The 20,355-nt window shown below is 47.1% G+C and overlaps 1 pseudogene; it reads right to left on the reverse strand.

Moving 5' to 3' along the window:
• Positions 1 to 274: 274 nt before the first annotated feature.
• LOC148477649 (uncharacterized) overlaps positions 275 to 20,355 on the reverse strand; it is a 51,149-nt pseudogene continuing 31,068 nt past the window's right edge.

Here is a 20,355-nt window from a genome sequence, read left to right on the forward strand (position 1 = left end):
AAAGCAGAAGATCTAGTGGACAGGTTACATATGTCCTTTGAAGCTTCCCAGAGGAAAGTGGCTGATTCTGCAATTTGTTCTGCCAACTGAATCAGCTCCTCCGCTTGGACCCCAGTCTTAAGGCCCTCTGAAAGCTGTGTAGCCCATGCAGCTGACTAGCACGGGACAAAGAGACACCCCTGCAACTGTATATATAGACTTCAAGGTGTTTTCTAACTTCCTGTCTGAAGATTCTTTTAGGGAAACTGCTCCTGGCACAAGGAGTACCATCTTCTTAGAAAGACTGGACACTGAGGGATCCACTACAGGAGGAGTCTCGCATAATTTTATGCTTTCTGAGGGAAATGGATAATAAGATAAGTTTCCGTGAAATTTGGAACTTTTTATCTGGGTGTTTCCATGCCGAGGTTAAGATCTCATCCAATTCCTCAGACGCTGGAAAAGTGGCAGCCTGTCTTTGTCTCTTATTAAAGGTGGACGGTCTAGCAGCCACTGGATCTATGTCTTCAACATGTAACACCTGGCATACTGCTGCAATCAGTGCGTCTACGCCCCGAGTTGCAGGTTCCGACTCCTCTGGAGTCTGTTCCTCCTCAGGTTCTTGAACCTCGCCTTCCTCTGGCTCCTGCATCTCGTCTTCCTCAGATTCATCCCACCTGAAGGGATTAGGAATCAGTCTCTTAGTAGGGACATTAGAAGACGAGGCTGTGCAGGAGGGACCTGGCCCGACATAACTTTTGTGAGCCCCTCTAAAGATCTGGCTAATGAACATGCCCAATCTGGTTCTGAGATGGTAGTCTGAGTTCTGGCAACCTCTCTGTCTCTGCGAGAAGCTTCCAGCTCTGCAGACAGATGAGATATGACTGATGAAAACTGATCAGTCCAAACAGGCTGTAGTGGTGGGACAAGAGTCTGTGACTCTGAAATACACTTTTCACACAGCAGGCAAGAATTTGACTGACGCTGTGTAAATATCTTGCAGGAGAAAGATTACTGTGCAGCCTTAGACCCCTTAGAAGTCATGTTAGTACTACACTGAACAGACACCCCCCCCCCCCCCCAAAGTGAAAGTACAGTGAGACACACAGAGACTGTATTGAAAGGCAGAGATAAGAAGGCATAGAAGGATATGATTTTACCCTCACTAGCGCTGACACGATGACCAGTGCTGTTTAAACACAATATTACTGTGTAATAGTTGTACAGAGAGGCAGGGGCAGTGAGCTGCCTGTCTGTTCCTGGTGTTGATTGAGGATCCTTTCAGAGAGCCCTGAAGGAGTGTACCAGCTCCCTGGGCACAAAGTTTAGACTGGGGTCTAGGGGGGTATAGAGGGGGAGGAGCTAGCTACCATTCAAGTTATTAAAGTGCCTGTTCCCAGTTAACCCACATCTATACCCACTGTACTGAGACTCCAGTGTCCCCTAGTGCAGTGGTCGGGGAACATGGGTAAATTACCCCACTTGGGGTAAAACTGAATTTCCTGGGGGTAATGGATGCAGGGCTGAACTGGGTGCGCCGCTGCACCCGGCGCCAGTGACCTCCAGCCCGGCGCTGCAGGGGGGCTCTAAGCTGGATGCCCGCTGTACCAGCGGGTGCCCGGCTCCTTTCCTGCAGCGCCGCATTAGCCGGAGGCTGGAGTTCTCTTCTGAACTCCAGCTTCCGGCTCTCCCCATGCGCATTATGGGAGAGACGTCATAACGTCTCTCCTATAGTTCCGAGGAGCAGCTGTTGTTTTTTTTTGTACAAGCGGCACTACAGGGGCATGACTATGGGGGCACTACTATAGGATTTCCTTCCTTTCAAATCAAGGGGGTAACGTTGGCGTATCTAAATATATTTTGGGGTAAAAGGTGAAAAAAAGTCCCCTGACCCCTGCTCTAGTGGATGAAGGAGAAACACTTAAAAAAAAAAAAAATAAGCTTTAGCCGAGCAATATGAGACTTGGTGGTGCCACTGCAGCAATTGTGTATGAGGACACATCTGTAAGTTTTGCTTATTTTTATATACAGAAATAACAAATTACTATTTTTATGGCTGACAATCATCGATCGAATTGGCGATGGGGAATGGCGGTGCTGATATATGACCTGCATGATGCTGACAGATCATTTTCAAAATAAGGATTCGCCTCATTCAGTTCAGAAGCACTATGTACATAATGACAGCTCCTCCAATTAAACAAATCAATAACTGATTCAATGTTCAAAAAAATATAACCTGCCCTACATGCCATTGAAGTTTTACCCCAGGGTAGCAGAAGGAGGTGAACACTGAAGAGAAGAGGCAAAATTATAATGTGTAGTTACATCATGATATCAGGGTATGGGTACAGTGGTGTGAATGGATCCGTAACGCAAAATATATTTGCAGCCTAGGGAATCAATAAGTGGTTTTACCCTTTAAAACCACGATGGTAAAAGTGAAACAGACAGGAATTATTGACCCCTTTGGTGCTCGCTCTACCAGGTGGTCCAGGCACAGTTCCAATAGCGCTGCCTGGACCACTTGGTAGAGCACCTATCTTATCGGAGTGGACTTTGGAGCCAGTGCAGGGTACTCCGGAGGTGCCTTGCATTTTTTCACCTGCAGCTCCAACACCTATTCTGGGTGGGAACTCGCCATACATATCCTCGATTTGACATTTTGCATTTGCACTCTATAACCAAGAGAGTACTGAATATCTGTTTTTGATCATTATACAAATTACTGAATACTCCTGTCGCATAACAGAACCAGACAACTTATGTTTTCATTGCTGCTATATTTATATGCATCATTATATTCTTACGCATTTGTACTTTATTCTCTGTAATAGAAGTATTCCACTTTATGAGAATAATTGCATATACTGTTTTACATGTTGAAATAAATTGTTTTTATTAACATTTTTTTAATCTATCAAGTATTATATAGCGCCAAAGGGTCAATAATTACTGTCTGTTTCACTTTTATAAATATCAGAGATTTAGGCCCGTATTCAATTAGTTTCGCCCCCACGATACTTTTTCGCATGAAGCACTTTTCGCCGACTTCATGTGTTTTAGCCCGGAAACTTATTGGGCGAAAACGCGTCATAGTGAAACTCAAACAGACGAAATGTGCTGTCAGAAATGGGAAAATCCGCCTGACACCCCCCAAAAGATGTACTAACATTGGGGATCAGTATAGATGTCCCCGAATAACCTCCCTGGAGCTATTTGGGGTACTTAACTGCTTTCAATGGGCTCTATGTAGCGTCTTTGCACAAGTGGTGAAGAATAGCATAAAGCAGTTTTTTTGTGGTGAAAATAAGTAGTCCTGTCAAATTTGAGGTACTTGAAAATGGGTGCAAGCATGGTTTGAAATCGCTAAAGTGAAGTTTTAAGTGCTACCAAAAATGCACATTCAGCAAGCACCTGCAATCAAAAAAACACCTCCCCCATACTTGCAGGCACCTCAAAAGTGTATTTCGCTACTTTTTAGGTGTATATATCCCCACTTTGTACTTTTTCGGGCCCATTTTCAAAGTAATTTTTTGGGGTGTTCCTCACTTTTTCTTTTACAGTTCGCATACGCGAAAAGTCTTTGCAATTGAATAAAGTTTCCGTCTGGCGAAATTAAGTCAGATACTTTTTCGCGGATTCCGACTTCCGCTAATTGAATACGGCCCTTAGCCGGAGTCGCACTTCTAGTGTGACCTTATGGGATGGACTCGGGTCAGCCAGATAAGTCAGCGTCTGATCTACTTTCACTGTGTCCCAGAAATCAGCTTTTAAGGAGGAATTATGTGTAAGAATAGTGGAAGGTTCCATGCCCAGTACAAATACCTGTTGGGTTCCTTGGGCCAAAGAAAATTGTTTTGACATGTTACAGACCCATACAAGAGTATTGTATATTGCCTTCCAATAGTAATGTTTATGGAAAGTACGGTATAAGCCATTTTGATCCAGATGGACTATTTTGACCGGTATGTAGTCAGGAAGCAGACGGTCGAAATGCCGACTGCCGGCTCCCTGACAGGGGTCTAATGGCATACCGAACGAAGGTAAGCCGTGCCGCGGGTTCGGACAGCCACGGGGGGTTAGGTTAGGGCCTCTCGTGGGGGGGGGCGCCTTAGGGTTAGGTACACCCCTGGGAGGGTTAGGTTTAGGCTAGGGGAAGGGGGGATTAGTGGTAGGTACCCCCCAGGAGGGTTAGGTTTAGGCACTTATGGGGGGAGGTGAGGGTTAGGCACCCCTAAAGGAGGGTTAGGGGGGGGGAGGAGGGGGTTTAGGGTTAGTTAATTTACTTACCCTGTCGGGATCTTCACTTCCGGTGTGAAATCATGATGATTCCATTTTCACCACCGTAAGCCACAGTTTCCCAAACACAGGTTTTAAGGAAATCCAAGCTTGAGCACTGGTGACTCAATTGGTACCTCAGTCAATTTCCAAATTGACCATCTGGACTCAAGCATAGATATCCTAAAAACCTAGACTGTAATAGCAGAGATTGGGAATAAAAATGTTAGCATCACTGTTTCAATAGTTGGAGTGATTAAAAATTAGTGCCTGGGAACTTTTACCTAGTTTATATAAGATAGTGAATAAATGATTCTGAATAAAGTTTATGCCGCTCAGTGTTATCCAACCCTGTCAACATGTTTGGGTAAAATAATTGCAACTGTAACGTCTCTAGAGTAATGGGACTGTTAGCAGTATCTGCTGCTTCAATTGCTAAACTGCGTAAATGAATAGTGTTGAGGTAATTATCCAGCTGATCTGTACTTTAGGGGACTATAGAGTAGAAATTATGGCACTAAGCAAAAATTAATTTTAGCTGAGGATAGAGTATATACTGTGTTTCAGATTGCAACTAGAGTGCTGCAAATGGATCTACAAGAATGTGCTTTCAAAGTATTTCAGTAGGAATGTAGTTTGCAGCTCAGCAAAAATGGATTATTGAATGTGCAGCTCTAGCCAAGGTCTGATTAAACTCTGACTGTCCAGCTACTGGGGATTTGTAGATTTGGATTGGGGCTCGTAGGGTTAGCTTGATTAGCAGGAGAGTAGATGTAGCTTGGCACCTTGGTTATGCTGCTTCTCAAAAAAGACTGGTGTCACATTAGCAATATGGATCAAGTGCCAGGAGCAGAATGGAGTGCATGTAGTGTTTGTGGCAGCCTGCAGGAGGTGTAGACCCCATAGTGCTGTGCACCACTGGAGGCAGGATGTAGATATACTGTAGGAAGTGCCTGTAATACTTGTAGCAGGCTGCAGGTGCTCAGAACTGGTATAGCTATGAAATGCAGAACCCTAGTGGTGAATGGATGCAGACTGTGACAATGTGTTTGGAGCATAGGTTACTGGTGATTGAGGCCGCTGCAGAAGACACTAAGGAAACATACATAAATTACACAGATTCTGTGGCTGCCTGACTTCAAGTCTCCATTTCTCCTCATTTTAGGCAGCCTTAGAACCTGTGTAATTCACATGTGACCTGAATTTAAGTGATGATATGGCAAGTCGAGGTAACAGGAGACTGGAACAACAGTAGGAATGCACTTTGCAAATGCAGGTGACAGGAGACTCCCAACAGCAGAAGCTACAGCAGACAGGAGCCAGATTACTGATCTCAGAGAGAGTAGTGTTCTGGCAAAGAACAGGGTTGGCTGTATTTCCCCTTTGTGCTAGGGACCTGGAAGTGACGTGAGGGCGGAAGTGCAGTTCCTGCTCATGACAACAGCTAAAGGAGTACTTTGTCCCCACTTAAAGATGTTTGTTGTCCGCTCGCCACGCTTCAGGCACGGTGGCTCGCTACGCTCGCCACATGGTTATATTCCCCCTGTATGCCCACTTGGATGGCAGGGAATGACGCTGGACACTGGCTGATGACGTCAGGGTCCTCTCCGTGAAGGGGATTTAGACATTACCCAATGAACAGTCATCAGTTCCTGGTTTGAATAGGGCACCCTGTTTACCGATAGGCTGGCTGTGTCATGTGACCAGAGTTGCTGGAGACTGGTTTTTCAGAGATGGTCACATGATACAGCCCAAGATGGCCGTGCCCATGAAGCAGAACAGCATGTTTTACAAATGATTGACATACAGTATGTCTCTGGGATACTGCAGAAAACCAGCAGGGACACAGATGGCTGTAACATGACACCGCCTACCCCGGTAACGGTCTAAAGACCCTGATGTGTAACACTGATGCTATAATGGGCAAAAACTAAACTCTTCCGATGTCTCACATTCTAGTGAAGCATAAGCATAGAGGCCACAAAATAGCTTCTGATATTATATGAAGCTGTGTTCCCTACTAGGTAAAAGAACATCTTGCAATATGGCGTAGGCCATACTTGCCAACTTTTGAAAACTAGTTTCAGGGAGATTATATTTGTTAGTAGAATGTGCTGCGCGGTGTGCCAGTGAGGGGACGTGTCAGGGCTGGCTCCAGGTTTCTGAGCACCCTGTGCCAGCTCTTGAGAGAGTGCCCTAACCTTGCTCGCACCATTGCTGCACGCAACCAAAAATTGGGGGCGTGGCCTAATTACCATAGGCAACGCCCCCTGTGTGATGTTATTTGGAGGCGTGCCCGCATGGCACGCCTCCAAATAACATCACACAGAGGGCGCCTGGTACGCCGCCAAATAACGTCAGGTTGGGAGTAAAGCCCAGCTCTCCGTCACAGGCTGGGCTTCCCCCAGCCCTCTCCCGTCAGTGAATGGTTGCCGCACGCATGTGCGCGGCATCCATTCACTCTCTGGGGGTCTGGCACCGCCGCACAGCTGCGGCGGTGGGGGTCCCCAGCCTCCCGATTTGACCACCCACGGGTGGAACAGCAGGACAGTACTGTCCCGCTGAAATCGGGATGCTGGGGAGGTGTGCCGTCCTCTACGGGTGTCGCCCCTGTGTGACCGCACTGGTCGAACACCCCTAGAGCCAGCCCTGGGACATGTCATGCTCCGCTCCACATGCATATCTAGCTCCACCTATGGGCATATATATTTCCACTCAGGGGTGTGTCATGTATTGGTAGGTAACAACTGTAGTACTAAGAGAAGCTGGGCAGGGTAGATGGGTATGGAGGGGCAGTAGAATGCTGGTAGCTGATCATAGTAGTATTGTCGTGTAATAGTTTAACATGGGCACCAGCAAGGTGATAATTCTAGTGCCAGCAATGACTCTTGCAGGGTGAGGTGATCCCTGGCATTCGTAGGGAGGGGGGCATAGGAGGTGCAGGAGGGAGCTGGCAGCTAACCTCGGTATAGTAGGATGTAATAGGTGTAAAATGGCTCAAGCAGGATAATAACCATAGCTGCCCGCATTGCCCCCTGCTGGGTGAGGTGGCCCTGGCATGGGGGGGGGGGGGGGTGTGTGTGTGTGTATATAGGATGCTGCCTCTCAGTGTTATTGGGAGTGTAACAGTGTGACATGGGCAACAAAACGGTAATAATTACATTTGCCATCAATGCCTGCTGCTTTGCAGGGTGAGGTGGCCCCTAGCATTGGGGGGGGGGGGCAGTCACACACATATACATACAGTCACACACTTCCACACACACATACTGTCATACACACTTATACACACAGTCCCCCCTCCCTGTTAGTACCTTACACTTTGTACACTTTCTGCAGTGCTCCTCGAGTCCTCTCCCTCATGCTGCTTGTATCCTGCTGCACACACACACAGTGCCATCTAGCCCCGCCCCCTGTCATGTAGCCACGCCCCCTCCTGCTCGGACTTTTTCCTTTCACTTTAACATTTTTTATAGATTCTACGTTGAATAATCAAAGGCTGGGGGGGCCTGATAGAGAGGGGGCCCCGGAGCACTTACCTCCTCTGCTCTGCCCTCTCCCCTCCACTCAATCCGGCTGTTATAGCTGCTGCAGTACTGCTCTCCATCCCTCCCCCGCCCGGTTTTCTCTCTGCAGCAGCGCAGCTCCCATCACAGGTAACACACCCCCTGAGCACTACTACTATTACCTACTTGTTTAGGCAGGGGGAGTACTCTGAGATGTAGCCGCTGCTGTCCCCGATGTTGCAGGAGAGAACTGACGTCTCTCCCTGCACTGATAGTCACACAGGAGGCTCGCTCTGCTTGCTGGATGAGGCGGCCAACGTTACCCACAACCCTGCGGTGCGTGGCCAGGCAGGCATACTGCGAGCGCGAAGGGGAAATAGTCATGTCCTGCCCCTGTCACATCCGGACCTGTGCATGCGCAGTCCAGGTTTCACACGGAGCTGTGGGGAATGCGGGGGATTCATTAGTTTTGCGGGGCAGCGGGAGGCTTGACAGAAAGACGGGAGCGTTGGGAAGTATGGCGTAGGTCCCATAGTCAAACTCCTAATCATGCAGACAAGAGCTACTGCAGACTGCAGTAAGATATTAAGGGCCCTACTTATCAAGCCTTTTTTTCAATAATAAAAGTAGAAATTGTGGTTTCTGCATATTTTTATGTTTTGTTGGTATGCACTAATAGCCTTTTACGGGAGATTTCACATAAATCAACTGAAAAAGGCTAAAGAGCTCTGCCGACACAGTTACCATTATATGCAATAGGAACTACAGTCTGACCCCTATGTACCAAAAAAACGAAGGTATTCTGAGTGTTGCCCCATTGATTTATGCATCCATTGATAGCGTAAAGGCACCTTACAATCTCTCTCCTGCAGCCTCTGTCCGGCTAGGGAAACTTCTGTAATAAACTGACTGTATAAAACACACTAACAATCAGAATGATGAGCAGAAAGGTGCCAATACTCCCCAGATAATAGGAGAGTCCAGATGATAACACACTACACCATTTAAAATGAATCCTGTAAGGAAAACCACTAAGCAAGGTACCAAAGGATAGGGCAAAAATGTAGTCAAGCAGACCTGAGGTCAGTACAGGCACCAAACAAAATAAAATGAAAAGTCAAACACAGTAGCAGTGCATAACTAAGAGCATTCCTGAGCCTTCACTTCTTAACAGTAACCCTGCAATTCATGGACAACTCATTTTAGCTACAGTAGTATTCCTAACCCTCTTCTGTGAGACATACAGTACAAAGCACACATTTATGTTAGCACTTGTGTTAAAACCAAACACAGCATGGTGTCAGTTAAAATGATTCCTTTTTGCAAAGTTGGAAAAATAAAGATTGGGACATGGAGGTGAGTTCCTCAGATTTGTGGGGATTCTTAATATAGTACTCACACCATTCTGTTAATAGGGTAAGTGCCTGCCAGCTGAAATAAAGTATTTAAGCTAGCTTTATCCCATCAATGAGTAATGTGAAATTACATTGACTCTATCCCAGATGAAAAATATTCCACAATCCTAGAGAAACCCCATGCAGTCCATTTCAATTGCACTTTTCAGGTTCACTCAATTTTCCATTTTTTTTTTTTAAAGTAGTAGGTTCAAAGTTATCTGGAGCTGTCCTGCACATCTCTTCTAAATTTGAGTGTAATGTGCATGAAAGAGGCTTCATGTACTTGTTATTAAGGGGCCTATTTATCAAGCATTTGTGCATAAAATTATGTAAAAACATCAGTTTCTGCATAATTGAATGAATTGTTGCTATGTGTTAACAGCCTTACGCAGGAGATCTCACAGAAATCTGCAAAAGGCTTATTAGTGCTGCAGACTGCAGTCATTACTAATGGGGACTATGGTCTGACCCTTATGGAAGCTTAGCTTTTCGGAGTTTGGCCCAGTAGGTTTACTCCATCTTCAGATGATATAAATCACTTTAATCCTATGGAGGTAATTTCACAGGAGTGGGTCTTGTGATCCCTCTATTGAAGCCACTGTCTAGACTCCCGAATCTGGTGCTGTGCGCATGCTCAGTGTTACAGGCCCATGGAGGAGAAATATGCTGGGAAAGTAAGTTGCATGGTCAACAGTTATTGCTACCACTGTCTCTGCGAGTTGCAGTTAGTACAAAGCATGGAAATTTTAATTTAAAAATGATAAATATACGCCATGATACGGACTGATAATTGCAGCAGTGCCGCAATTATTTATACATGTCAGTGGCTCTCAAATTTGATCCTCAGGAACCTAAACAGTGCATATTTTCCATGTCATATGCTACCAGTTGTTCTACCTGGTATGCTTAACTAGTTCTTAGACTTAATATACCTCGTGTGGACTAACAGGCACAAGCCATTATACACCTATTCAATGCCACTTACATTCAAACCGATATATAATACCCTGGTGTACCAACTTGTCTGGAGAACTACTGCACCCAACAAAATCTGCTTCGCAGTTCATATTCACATCAGCACACGCATACTATAATTCAGAGTTTCCCAACGTGGTCCTCAAGGCTCCACAACAGTTCAGGTCTTAGAGATATCCATGGTTGAGCATAGGTGACTTAATTAGTACCTCAGTCAATTTGATTTAACCACCTCAACCAAGGATATCTCTAAAACCTGAACTTTTGGGGCGCCTTGAGAGTCTCTGCTATAATTGATCATTCTGCCATTGCTCTGCAAATTGTTATGGACTGAGTGTTCCAGCATATTACTCTCCTAATAGGTTATAGGCCCAGTACCTATGTGCTAGTGGACACCATCACCCCCAGACTAAACATCTCCCTAAGCACCAGGCTAACACAAGTGGAATCTGTACTAAGGCTGCCACTGCCTGAATTTGAATAAACAAAGCTGCAGACAACATGAAGTAAGATGATCTGAGTAAATACGGACAGACACTTATTCATTTGTATGATAGAAATGTACAGTGAGTATTAAGTTTTTAAGCCGGGAACCTGAAGGTAAGTAATGGAGTTAGTGTGAGGGTTAGGCACTGAGTGGGGAGGGGTAGGTTAGGTTTAGGCATGAGGGATGGAGGGTTAGGATACCAACCGACAGATGTTGGTATCCTAACCCTGTCGGGATCCCAATGACCTGCATCCCGTACCCAACCCGTGGATAGCTCTGCAAATGGCTTAAGCTTTGTGGCTCCGACTCTATGGAACTCGCTTCCCTGCATAAGCCTTAAAAAAATAGAGTCAAGACTCGCCTATTCACCCAAGCATTTCACTAATGTCCCTTGTTAAGCTTGTTTTGTAGTTTGTGCTGTAAAGGCAAATGTAAAGCACTTTGAGTCCTTTAGGAGAAAAGTGCTAAATAAAAAAAGATTATTATTATTATTGTTATTATTAGATGACAAAGGTTTAATGAGCAGAATTGATCTGGGGCACACATTGTATGCAACAAAACTTGGTGTTTGCAAATATATGAACAAGTACATAGAATGTTATCCATCTCTCAGCAGATATTTATTCAGTTGGTGTCACAATTGATGACGAAGAGGTTGCTACAGCAATGCTGCAAAACCCTACAGAGGAGTACAACTGTTTGGTAATAGCATTAGAGTCAAGTATCACAAAGCTAACCACAGAGACTATAGGGCATATTAAATTTGAGAAGAAAAGTCTGAGGTTGGACTTTTCGCCATCATCGCTGTTTTTTCTGGGATAAAGTATTGGGCGCGTGCCCACTTATCCCTGTATTCAATTAGAATCCAGCAAAAACGGGACCCGGCGGAAATGTAAATATCGTAAAGTCCTATAAATTTTCTGGAAATCATCCTGGCACCCCCCTAAAGATGGTCTGACATGGGGGATCACTATGGGTACCCCCGATTTGGTCTGCTGAAGATAATTAGGATTTTAAAAAGCCGCAGCAGGTGCATACATGCGCCTGTGAAGAAGTGATGAAGAAAAGCACTTCGCTTTTTTTTTTGCAAAACATAACTACTTCCATCAAATTTGGGGTACATGAAAATGGGTGCAAGCATATTTTTAAGTCCCTACAGTGATTTTTGAAAATTCTTCAAAAATGCACCTGCTGCTACCGGTCGCATTCTAGAAAACACCTGCCCTCGATCATGGAGGTAATACGTTATCTCCTCCATGGTTGCAATATGCCAAATCTGACTCTTAAGTACAGAGAAGAGTTGTGGGGAAGTTTTTTTCCAGTTTAAAGCAATAATGGGATTTTGGTACCTACCGGTAAATCCTTTTCTCTGATTCCCCAGGGGACACTGGAGGTGCTTACTCTGGGGTATAGAGGCGTGGATAGCTGGAGCTGGCACTTTAAATAATTTAGAAGTGTGAAGCTCCTCCCCCTCTATGCCCCAACAGCCCTCAGTTTAGAAAATGAAGACCGAGAGGAGATGGAGAACAAACGGAGTAAAAGGAAGAGAACACACAATAACCAAAACATACAACATACGGAACAACCGAACAGGCAGGCAGAGAGCGCTGAGGTGGGCGTCCAGTGTCCCCTGTGGAATCAGAGAAAAGGATTTACCAGTAGGTACCAAAATCCCATTTTCTCTTTCATCCACTAGGGGACACTGGAGGATGCTTACGCTGGGGACGTTCCAAAGTTTTCCCCACGGGCGGGAGCGCTCTGCGGCACCTGCAGAACAAGACGTCCAACATGAGATGCTGAATCCGCAAACGTGTCAAATCTGTAAAAAATTTACAAACGTGTGAACTGAAGACCAAGTTGCCGCACGACACAATTGTGATGTGGAGGCTCCCCTACCGGCCGCCCATGACGCACCCACAGAACGTGTGGAATGAACCGAAATGGACGAAGGAGGCCGGCGGTTGGCACTAATAAGCCTGATGAATAGTCAGCCGGATCCAACGTGCCAAAGTCTGCTTAGACACTGGCCAACCCCTCCGAACCGCATCACAGAGGACAAAAAGCGACTCAGACTTACGGAGGGAAGCAGTCCTGTCAACATAGATGCAGAGAGCTCTAACCACATCCAAGGTAGAACAACCAGAGTCCTCCACCAAAGATGGTACCACAATAGGCTGATTAATATGAAAAGCCGACACTATCTTGGGAAGGAAGGCGGCCACCGTCCGGAGTTCCGCCCTATCTGCATGAAACACCAGGTAAGGTGGCCTATAGGACAGAGCACTCAAATCCGAAACTCTACGAGCCGAAGCTAGAGCCAGGAGGAGGACCGTCTTTCAAGAAAAGTACTTAATATCAACCTCTTCCAAAGGTTCAAACATGGACGACTGAAGAAACAGAAGCACTAAGGACCTTATTCAGAGGCGGCCGTACAGTCTACGACCGCACAGCCGCCTCGATGATTTGCCAGTGCGCATGCGCACGAGGGAGCCGGCTCCCCCGTGCGCATGCGTGAGACCCGCTACGACCGACAGCGCCGGTCGTAGCGGGTCTCTTTCCAAAGGGGGTGAGCTGTCGATGTTGATTGACAGCTCGCCCCGTTTGGAAGGCGGGCCGGGGGGGTGGCAGCCCAAACGGAGGCGTTCCCATGGGAAAACCTGCCGTCTGGGGGAGTCCCCACTGACATCACTAGTGATGTCAGTGGAGAGCTTCCGGCTCTGACAGAGCCAGAAGCTCTCCGTGGCTTACGACAAGTGAGACCCTACCCTAGGGTCTCGTCGTAAGTCGCGATGGTCTATGACCATCGCGACCATCACCCGAGCGGTCGTTAGAGCTGTGGGTGTTAACCCACAGCCTAACGACCACAACAGAGGCGGGCGGTCAGGATGCAAGTGGCCGCCCAGTTTCTGAGCGACCGCTTGCATCCTCCGACCGCCTCTGAATGAGGCCCTAAGTTCAAGTCCCAGGGAACTACCGGAGGTACAAAAGGAAGCTGCACGCGCAAGACCCCCTGAATAAACGTCTGCCCTCAGGAATGAGGGCCAAGTTCCATTGCAAGAAAATGGAAAGGGCAGAAACCTGCACATTTAAAGTTCCAAGACGAAGTCCAGAATCCAAACCCGTCTGAAGAAAAAACAGATAATCGGGACAACCGAAAAATCCTAGATGGAAGATCCCAACTGGAACACCACGAGATATAAGAACGCCAGAAGCAATGATGATGCGCAGCCTAAACTGGTTTCCTGGCGCATAGCATGGTGGAAATAACTGGGATTCCTCTGCATTCAGGATATCGGTTTCAAGAGCCACCCCATTAAGCGCAGTTGCGCTAAGTTGGGGTGTACGAAAGGACCCTGCTATAGAAGATCTGGGCGCAGAGGAAAGGCCATGGATCGTCTGACAATAGGGACCGAAGGTCCGAGAACCAACTTCTCCCTGGCCAGTTCGGAGCCACGAGAATGACAAAGGCTGACTCGTGTTTTATCCTCTTTAGCAGTCGAGGAAGAAATGGAATCGGAGGAAAAAGGTAAACGAAGTCGTAGGTCCACGGAACTGTCAGAGCGTCTACTGCCTCTGCATGCGGATGTCGAGTTCTTGATACGTAAACCGGGAGCTGGCGATTCAATCATGACACCATGAGGACCACCTGAGGACATCCCCATCGACGTATTAGCGTGTTGAACACCCCTGGATGAAGCTTCCATTCCCCAGGATGGATATCCTGGCGGTTTAGGTAATCTGCTTCCCAGTTGTCCACACCCAGGATGAAAACCGCCGACAGGATTACTGACTGGCTCTCGGCCCACCGGAGGATCAGAGTTACTTCTTGCATGACCATGCGACTCAGAGTCCCTCCTTGGCGGTTGATGTACGCGATGGCCGTCGCGATTGAAATCTTATTTCTTCTATCAGAGCATTGTAAATCGCTCTGAGTACCCACACATTTATGTGCCACCTTTGTTCTAGAGGGGACCATTGACCCTGAAAGTGATGATCAAGGACTACTGCTCCTCATCCATGAAGGCTGGCATCCATTGTTACGATGATCCAGTTCAACACTCAATCTTTGGCCCGCTAAAAGATTGGTGGATTGTGTCCACCAGAGAAGGGCCACTCTGGTAGCTTGGCTCAGACGGATCTGTCGATGTATAAGCAGATGAGATCCTGATCCCTGTGTTAGTATGTCCAGCTGAAACAACCTGGAGCGGAACCGCCGGAACTGTAGTGCCTCGTAAGCAGCTACTATCTTCCCCAGGAGACGCCTACAAAGAAGTAGGGAAACCTTCTTTGGTCTGAGGACCATCTGAACAAACAACCGGATATCCCGGGCTTTATCTATTGGAAGAAAGATCCTCTGTGATGCCGTATCTAAGATCATACTCTGATATGTCAGTAAGGCTGATTTCGCCTTGAGTAACAGGTAGTCCAAACAAAGGATTATGTTCACTCCCGATGACCGAAGGAGAGCAATCATGACTGACATGATTTTGGTGAAGATGCGGGGAGCCGAGGAAAACCCGAACGGCAATGCCCGAAACTGATAATGATCTTTCAATATGGCGAAATGCGGAAAGGCTTGGTGTGGTTCCCAGATGGGAACGTGGAGATAGGCATCCTTGATATCCAGGGATAATAGGAACTGTCCTGGTTCCAAGCTCGCAATAACAGACTGCAGAGACTCCATTTTGAACCGATACATCTTCAGATACAGGTTCAATGACTTGAGGTTCAAGATGGGCCTGACCGATCCATCCGGCTTGGGTACTACAAACAGGTCTGAGTAAAAAAAAAACCATACCTCGTTCTGGAAATGGAACTTCCACAGATGATACTAATAGAGACTGGATAGCCTCCTGTAGAATCCTGGCCTTGTCTGCAGGTATTAGCATACCTGTTGAAAAAATTTTTTTTTCTAATCTTTTTTTTTTATTTGGCAGGCGGGCTCCCACTGTAGGTGGTCCCAGGTGGGACGGAAAACCGTCATGCCACCTGTTTTTCAGCTGGTTTAGGCTCCTGTCTACGTGCAACTGTGTGTGGGCGACCTCTACCTCCTCTTGCTTGTGAGGGAGCACCTCTGGCTCTACCACGAAAGGAATGTGGCGCACAAAAGGAATGAAACGAAGGTCCAGTGTAAGGTCTTCTGGGAGCCGGTGCAGTTGACGGGAGGAAGGAAGACTTACCCCCCTGTGGCCTGGGATATCCATTTGTCTAATTCCGGGCCAAACAGCATATCGCCATTGAATGGTAAACCCTCTACCGTACGCTTGGATTCTGCGTCCGCTTGCCAGGCGTGCAACCAGAGGGTTCTGCGGCCCGAAATAGCAGAAGCAGACATGCGAGCACTAATCTGACTGATATCTTTTGACGCTTCTCCCAGAAACTGCAGACTCACGGATATGTTCTGCTAGTAGGCGTACCTGTAATCAACTGGTCAGCCCAGCAAACCACCGCTTTGTTAACCCAAGAAGTAACAAGGGTGGGCCTAAGTTGAGCACCTGCTGCAGTATAAATAGATCTTAGCGTTGTCTCCAGTTTACGATCCGAAGGATCTTTTAGTACTGTAGATCCCGGCTACTGGGAGTGCTTCTTAGAGAGACGGGAGACGGACGCATCTACTGGAGGGGGGAGTTTCCCACTTCTCCATCATGGATGATGGAAAAGGGTAGCTAGACGGAAACCTGCGCAGAATTTGGAACTGTTTATCCGGTTGTTTCCAGGCCACTGAGAGGTGCTGTTGAAGCTGCAGTGAGAACGGAAAAACCGCCGAGCTCTTTCACACTCCTGGGATGCAGGAATTACATCCTCAGGTAAGTTAAGGATTTTTCTGGCCGCCAAAATTAGAGATTCCACCCCGGGAGAGGTGGACTCCTGAGGGGAATCGTCTTGTAATGATTCCTCCAGTTCCCCTTCCTCAGTATCCTCCGTAGCGAGGAATTCTTCGTCAGACTCTTCTAACTGGAGAATAGTCGATAAAGGACGCTTTTGTGTCGGTCCCTGTAAGGAAGTGGAATGTGCGGACACAGCTGTACCCCTTACCTGTACCAGGGTGTCAAGAGACTTGGTTAGGCCAGCAACCCAGGGAGGCTGAGACTTACGTGTCTCAGCTAACTCAGACGTTAAATCTGTCATTGCTCCTACCATGTCAGCAGCCCATGTAGGTGCAAGCGAGGCAGTATTAGCCATAGGTGGATCAATTGCTATACAAGCATCACATAACGTGGATCCACCGGCATGCGGCTTAGATAGTTTGTTGTTACCCTTAGAACCGACAAACATCCTTTGTGACGCCTTTGCTGTTTGACATGGATACACACAGTCACCACACACAGAGGGACAGAGGGTCTCATTCAGACCCGCTCGCAAGCGGGTCGATGGTGCCCAAGTGCGAATGCGCACGACGGAGGGAGCTCCGTCGTGCGCATGCGCGAGACCCGTCGAGCACCAAAGGGGGCGTGCTGTCGATGGTGAGTGACAGCACGCCCCCTTTGGTGGGCGTGCCGGGGGCGTGGCTGCCAGAGGAGGCGTTCCCATGGGAATGCCTACCATCTGGGTCCGGCGCCACTGACATCACTAGTGATCACTAGTGATGTCAGTGGGAGTCATTTTGGCTCTGATAGAGCCAAAATCACTCCAGGGCTTGTGGCAAGACCCTACCGCAGGGTCTCGTCACAAGCCCGATGGTCGCGATGGTCTTGACCATCGCGACCATCATCATGGACGCTCGCATAAGCTGTGGGTGGTAACCCACAGCTATGCGAGCGTCCAAGAGGCTGCTCCAATTTTAGGTAGCCCGGCCCTGATTCAGAGCGAGCGCTCTGGTCAGAGTGTCCGGCTCTGAATCAGGCCCAGAGTACAAATAGAAGTAATGAAAACAGAAGGCTGGCTTGGGACACAGAGGAGGAGTACACCCCACCCTTCCCACAGATCAGATTCCCTGCACTTACAACCCCAGTGTATTATGCACATGTAGCCAGAAATGGGGAGCAAGAGAATCCAGCCTTCTGAATGCTGCACTCTTCCTGTATAAGGGAGAGATGCAGGCATTTAATAGTTAAAGATTGGCAGCCACACTGTTTTCTACAGCCGCTTGCCGCGTATAGAGAGCACCTGCTTTTTTAGGTTCTGCCCCCTTCTTCATGCCCCAAAGGGCCCCCATTATGGCTGCTATGAGCCATTACCTCCCCCTCCGCGCTACACCACGTGTATTAGTGGGGAGAGGGGAGAAGCAGGGAGCCGCTTGTAGCGCTGTTTCAACTGCGCTTTTGTAATTAAACACAGCGCCGACCTGTGCCAGCGCTGGACAGCAGGGAGAGGGGAGAAGCAGCAGGGAGCCGCGTGTAGTGCTGATTCACTGCGCTATGTATAAATAAACACAGCGCTGACATGTGCTAGCCCTGGACAGCGGGAAGAGGGGAGAAGCAGGAAGCAGAGTGTAGCACTGTTACAACCGTGCTATGTAAAATTAAACACAGCGCCGACATGTGCTAGCGCTGGACAGCGGGGAGAGGGGAGAAGCAGGGAGCTGCGTGTAGTGATTACACACAGCCTCCCTAACACAGCAGGAGCCGGGGGATGTGCAGTTTGTTACTCACTGCGTCTTTAAAATAAAATAAAACTATTGCTGGAGCACAGCATAATGTGACCAGCTCCTAGAGGCACATTTTCTAAACTGAGGGCTGATGGGGCATAGAGGGGGAGGAGCTTCACACTTCTAAATTATTTAAAGTGCCAGCTCCAGCTATCCACGCCTCTATACCCCAGCGTAAGCACCTCCAGTGTCCCCTAGTGGATGAAAGAGAAAAGAGATTTTGCCGCTGCTAAGATATATGCAGCTAATTTTTTTAGAAAATTTGTCAATATTCGGGGGTGGGTAGCACAATAAAAACATCCAAGGATCTTCTGATATCTGAACTTCCAGAAGGGAATTTAGTAGGTTATGGACCGATTCCCAGAAGGGGACAATAATTGAACAGGTCCACCAGATATGGGCCATAGTACCCCTGCAGCCACAACCCCGCCAACAATCGGGTGAAGAGGATGGGAACATTTTGTGAAGTCTCTCTGGAGTATAATACCACCTATAATACATTTTATATGCATTCTCTTTAATTTTGGTTGCGATAGAAGTTTTGGCTATCCCCAGTCCCATGTCGTTCCAGGCCTCGGCATCTGGAGGAAAACCAAGATCTCGTTCCCAAGCTGTTTCGTGAGGTCTAAGTGAGGTAAGGGTAGCATCTAAAAGGAGAGCATAAATCTGGGAGATTAGACCTTTAGATAAGGGGTAATGTCTACAGAGATTTTCAAAAGGAGTAAGGGCACGGAGGACAGATAGTGGAGGTAATGATTGTAAGAAATGGCGAATTTGAAAAAATTCGAAAGGATTAAGCGTCTGGGATGGGAGTTTGGCAGGGATAACCATTGACCTTGGTCAGAAAAGTCAGTGGGGAATCTAAGTCCTACACTGATCCAATTATGGAACCTCAAAGTAGAGGAACCAGGAGGGAACAGGGGGTTATACCAGATAGGAGTTAGATGGCATACCGGAGAAGTAAGATTAATTTTATGTGAATAGATATCCCAGAGTTTGAGGCCAAATGTAATAGTAGGGAGTAATTTGGATGCAGGAGGTCGGTGCGTGGGTAGTATGCCCCATAAAGAAGTTAAGTCTGGGAGAGTAGTATAGGCAGATTCAATATCCAACCATAAAGTAGAACCTGGGGGAGAGTATGAAGCAACAATATGGGAGAAATGGGAGGCGAAATAATAAAGTTTAACATTAGGGAGGCCTCTCTCACCTTTTACAACTGACCTTTCCAAAACTTTAACCGCAATTCTCGGGGGTCTGTGATTCTAAACAAAACGAACCAGGGCCTTTTGAATATAACTTAGAAAGCTGAAAGTTTTCTTAAGCAGGAATATGGACTGGAACACATTTAAAATGTTGATGCTTTGTTTTGACAAATGTCTTTTCTTAACCCTCCATGTCTTCCATTGCAGGAGAGAAACGTCAAATGTGATATGATATGCTCATGTAGTGTTCTGTAAAGGATGCAGTCTTGAGCGAGGGGGATGTTGGAAGGAGTACCCTCCTGCACTGCCTCCCTCTAGCATCTGATAGGTAGGACTGAGCTGATGGTCACTAGGACCTGCTTGAGTGCAGGTTTATAGGTCCGACCTTTAACTGTGCTTATGCGCATGTGCTGCGCCTCCGCACGACTTTACTCCCTGGCATACTGCATGAATGGTAAGATCCAAGAGACTCTCGCCACTTTGGTACCTAGCAGTTCCACTGTATTACCCACAAGTACACTATACCACCATCGTTATTCACTAGACCACAAGTGCTACCATCCGCAGATGCCAGTACCGCAATCATGCCTGTGCACTATAACACCCAGTGATACCATGAGCTCCAGATTGCCACAATCCATGTTATACCTACCTTTGTTACACTTGTGATGTTCCCTGTGTCATATGCTACCTTTTGTTCTACCTGATATATGGTTAAGCTGTACCATGTGTGGACTAACCACCACCAGCACTAACAACTGCATTAAAACCCTATTAAATAACACTCATATTCTGAACAGATATACATTACCTGGTGTACCAACTTGTTTGGATAACTACGGCACCCAGCACAATATACTTCAACTTCATATTAACATCAGAACTCAGGTACTATAACTGATCACTGCAAATAGTTTGTAGACTCAGGGCCTGCTTCAGA

The sequence above is a fragment of the Taudactylus pleione genome, unplaced genomic scaffold (assembly GCF_031769625.1).
Source record: "Taudactylus pleione unplaced genomic scaffold, aTauple2 ptg000703l, whole genome shotgun sequence".
Classification (NCBI taxonomy): Eukaryota; Metazoa; Chordata; class Amphibia; order Anura; family Myobatrachidae; genus Taudactylus; species Taudactylus pleione.